Raw genomic sequence first — 5000 nt, forward strand, 5'->3', positions numbered from 1 at the left:
CCTCATAGGATTTGTTTCGCAACCTTGGGATCATTTTTGACATTCTCCGTTGAATTTTTTCTAGTTTCTCGATATCTTTTTTAATAGTACGGTGAAGGAGAAGGAGAGGAGGAGGAGAAGGAGGAGGAAAAGGAGGAGGAGGAGGAGGAGGAGGAGGAGGAGGAGGAAAAGGAGGAGGAGGAGGAGGAGGAGGAGGAGGAGGAGAAAGAGGAAGATAAAAGAGAAAGAAGAAGAAAAAAAGGAAGAAGAGAAATAGGAGGACGAGGAGGAGGTCTTGGAGAAAGACGAGAAAAGGAGGACGAAAAGAAGGATGAGAAGGAGAATGAGGAGAAAGACGAGGAGGAGGAAGAATAGGAAGAGGGAGAAGAGTAAGAAGAGAACGAGGAGGAGGAGAAGGTAGGAGAAGGAAGAAGAAAAAGGAAGAGGGAAAAGAGGAGGAAGAGAACGAGGAGGAGGAGGAGAAGGAGGAGAAAGAGGAGGAAGAGGAGGAGGAGGAGGAGGAGGAGGAGGAGGAGGAGGTGGTGGTGGTGGTGGTGGTGGTGGTGGTGGTGATGGGAAAAGAGGAGAAAAAAAGAAAGAAGAGAACGGGGAAGACGAGGAGAAAGAGAGGGTGGTGAGAAAAGAGGAGGAATAAAGAAGAAGAGAACGAGGAGGTGGAGGACGAGGAATACATAGGAATACATAGGAAAGACGAGTGACAGGAGGCCTTGCGACCTATGACGAGGTCACTCGTTCACTATACTACATCTATAATAAGCTATATACTTAGCAGGAGGCAAGGATAGAACAGAAGAAGCTTCTCCCCACCCACCACTTCCTCCGGCGTTACCCGGCAAGAAATAAAACGAAAAGTTCACCCCGATTGCTGAGAGGAGCAATCGGGGAAATTTATATAGGAAAGATTGGAAAAAGAAGAGATCTACTGTAACTACTACTATCGCTAAAAAAAAAAAAAAAAGCTATCCAAAACCATTTTCTTTATAAATAAAACTTATCTAATTTAGTTTTGGAGGAGGAAAGAGGAGGAGGAGGAGGAGGAGGAAGAGAAATAGAAGGAGGAGCAAGAAGAGGAAGAATAGGAGGAATATTAGGTAGGAAAAAGAGGAGAAAAGGAAAAAGAAAACTAGGAGGAGAAAGAGAAGGAGGAAAAGGAGGAGAAGAATTAGAAGGAAGGTGAAAAAAAATGAAAGAAATGGATGAGGAGGAAGAGAAAGAGGAGGAGGAGGAGGAGGAGGAGGAGGAGGATGAGAAGGAGGAGGAGGAGGAGGAGGATGAGAAGGAGGAGGAGGAGGAGGAGGAGGAGGAGGAGGGGGAGGGGGAGGAGGAAGAGAACGAGGAGGAGAATGTGTGGTTGTTAGCTAGTTGTGTGAACGAGTGAATGAGCGAGACTTGTGTGAGGCATGAATACGTGTATGAGTGAACGAGCTAGGCTTCAGTCATAAGTGTTAAGTTGAAGTGCGCGGCCTGGCGCCGGGAGATCACCTACCTCCAGCCTTCTGTTCACACCTTCTGTGAATAAACACCTGCACTGTTACCTGCGTTTCCTGTGCCCCTGCTGGTCAAGAGTCGAACATGGCGCAGTGAGTAGGATCAGGACAAGGCTGCAGTGGGTACGGCGCAGAATGGAGAAGCAGTTGGAGGCGCTGGCTGCCCTGCTAGCGCGACAGTCGGAGCAGAGTCAGGCTCTGCTAGCGCGACAGTCGGAGCAGAGTCAGGCTCGCGAGGAGCGTTTAACCCAGCTGCTGGAGAGAGTGGGGACACAAGCTCCCAGTCGCACCACGGCGAGCAATGAAGGCGAAACCACAGCCCGCAGCACGTCTACCCAGGGCGCGAGGTTCCCGACGTCCGCCACCATCATTCCTCACTTAACGGCGTCAGCATCTTTACGTGAGTTCGACACGTGGCGCCATAAGTTTGAAGGATACGTAACCCTCGCCAGGATAGACTGTCTCTCCCTGGCTGAGCAGAGGGCGGCACTCGCTGCTGTCCTAGACGACGAGTGGACCCGTACACTTCGCTACGGGATAAGCTTACCGAGAGACGCGGAGTTAAGAACCATCCTCGATGCAATGTGTGAGTACCTGCGAAGCCAGCGCAACATCATCATGGATAGAAGAGACTTCTACTCCCGCGTGCAAGAAACGCAAGAAGGTTTTGACGACTTTTTATGTGCTGTTAAGGAAATCGCCAATTTCTGTGACTTTTGCGACCAGTGCATAAACCATCAGCTGCGTGACAGAATTGTCGTTGGGACACGAGACGAAGTGGCTCTGAAACGCATGCTGGAAAACAAGAAACTCACCCTTGAAAACGCCATAGATATTTGCAGAGCATCAGAGAGCGCTAACCAGTGTAGTGCAGTACTAAGGGCGGCTCTCACTCTTCGAGCCATGGTGTGAACGCTGTCTCGAACTACAGGAAGGGCAGTTTCGGGGGCTCAAGCCCCACGGGCTGTTATCGTTGTGGCAAAATTGTCGCAGTGACAAAAGGGATGCCAGGCAATAGATAAAGTGTGTCGTAACTGCGGGAAAAGAGGGCATTTTGCGAGTGTATGTCAGCAGACAGTGAGGAAACGACGAGGAGCTTCGAGGAGTTCCTCAACTGTCTCTCCTCATCGCGGTGCAGGCCCGAGGCGGGGAGCCAGTGCCAGTGTATACCAGCTCTTATCAGGCGTATACACAAAGACGGTGACGGCACGACCTGCGCCCCAGGTGCTCATTACCGCCACACATCCCGCTGGAAGAGACAAGATTACGTGGACTCCTGACTCTGGGGCCGAAACGACCGTTATTGGCCTCGACACGGCAACACTCCTTGGAATCCCGCCCTCCAGCTTGGCGCCCGCTGATGGTGATGGACTTTATGCTGCCGGTAATCACCCCCTCACCTGTGTAGGAACTTTCTCGTCGCACTTGCAACTGGGCGACAGGGAAGCTGAGACTGTTGTGAGCGTGGTGAAGGAGGTGAAGGGGGCGCTGCTTAGCTGGTACGATTCCATCGCTCTCGGAATCCTCCCCGAAGATTTTCCGGCTCAAATCCGACCGCTACGCAGGGAAGAACAGCGCACCGGCAACAGCTCCATCAAGTACCCGACCGCCTCGCAGCCACCTCTATCTACGCCCACAGAAGTGATCAGCTGGCCTCATTCCTACGACCCAACGCCACAGCAGCGTGCGGGGCACGCTGCTGCTGTGATCAAGGCCTTTCCCAGCGTCTTCGAAGCAAAGGAAGGTTTACGTGCAATGGCTGGTGGATCCATGGCCATCGAGTTGACAGACGACGCTCGACCCTTCGCCGTAACAGCATCTCGTACAATCCCTTACAATTGGCGTGAAGAAATTAAGAGCCAGTTGAAGAGCTGCTTAACAAGGGAATCATCGAGAGTGTGGACTACCCTACGGCATGGTGCCACCCCATCGTGCCTGTCCCAAAAAAGACATCTGGTGTAAGGCTGTGTGTTGACCTGACACGACTCAACCGTTACGTGAAGAGGCCCGTGTATCCAGTGCGCTCACCTCATGACGCCATCGCCTCGATCGGGACCGGAGCAGTTTGGTTCACCACTCTTGATGCCAAGATGGGGTATTTTCAAGTCCCCATTAGAGAAGAAGACCAGGATTTAACCTGCTTCATAACACCTTGGGGTCGGTACAAGTTTCGGCGAGCGGTTATGGGTCTCGTCTCGTCTGGAGACGAGTATAACCGTCGAGGAGACCAAGCTCTCGGCGACATACCTAACACCATCAAGATCGTGGACGACATCCTGGCCTATGACTCCACCTACAGTGCGCACTTAGCCCATGTCATTCAGATTGTGCGGCGGTTGTGACCAGCACGGCATCACTCTCAACCCACAGAAGTTTACATTCGCGGAAAGAGTGGTAGATTACTGTGGTTACTCTGTTTCTGGACAAGGCTACACGACAGACTCAAAGAAAGTTAAGGCAATCTCTGACTTCCCACGACCACAGCACATCACCGACTTACGATCATTCATGGGTCTTACAAACCAGCTTGGAAGCTTTTCTCCTGCTGTGGCTGCAGCTGCACAACCCCTCAGAGATCTCTTACGCCCGAAGAACAGTTGGTGCTGGTCTCCTAACCATGAAGAGGCGTTTGAGAAGGTGAAACAGTGTCTCGTCAGCCCACCTGTCTTGGCATACTTCGACCCATCATTACCAACGATGCTACAGACTGACGCCTCAAGGATGCACGGATTTGGATTCGTTCTCCTGCAGAAGCACAGTGACCAGTGGAAGATGGTGCAATGCGGGTCAAGATTTGTTACAGACACAGAGAGCCGCTATGCAGTAATAGAGTTGGAAATGGCTGCAATCGTCTGGGCAGTCAGGAAATGTGGCACCTACCTGAAAGGACTCCCTCACTTCGATCTAGTGCTCGACCACCGCCCGCTGATACCTCTCCTCAATAGCAAGTTGTTGGGAGAAATAGAGAACCTGCGGCTGCAGCGCATGAGGGAGAAGCTTGCTCAGTATTCTTTCACAGCAAGCTGGCAAAAGGGATCGACACACTGTGTGCCCGACGCCCTCTCACGTGCTCCAGTACAGGACCCAGTGGAGGAAGAGGATGCTGCTACTTCTGGTGACCTCGACCCTCTCCACTCAGCGGTCATCTCAGCGTTATCTGCCACCAATGAGGACGGCGTCCGCTTAGCACCACTCCAGGATCAGACTGTGGAAATGGTACGTGCCGCAGCAGCAAGAGACGGGGAGTACTGCTTGCTCAAGAACGTCATCATCGAGGGCTTCCCTGATCATTGCCACGACCTCGATCACCGCTTGCGTACGTACTGGCCGGTGCGCAGTCTGCTGGCCGTAGACGACGACCTGGTGGTTTACGGGCCGAGGCTTCTTATTCCTCACAGCCTCCGCCGAGAAACACTAGAGCGACTCCATGACAGTCATCAGGGGATGGAGCGCACCAAGCGACGGGCCCGACAAACGGTGTACTGGCCTGGTATGGACAGAGACGTTGAGAAC

Source organism: Scylla paramamosain, chromosome 7 (assembly GCF_035594125.1).
Source record: "Scylla paramamosain isolate STU-SP2022 chromosome 7, ASM3559412v1, whole genome shotgun sequence".
NCBI lineage: Eukaryota > Metazoa > Arthropoda > Malacostraca > Decapoda > Portunidae > Scylla > Scylla paramamosain.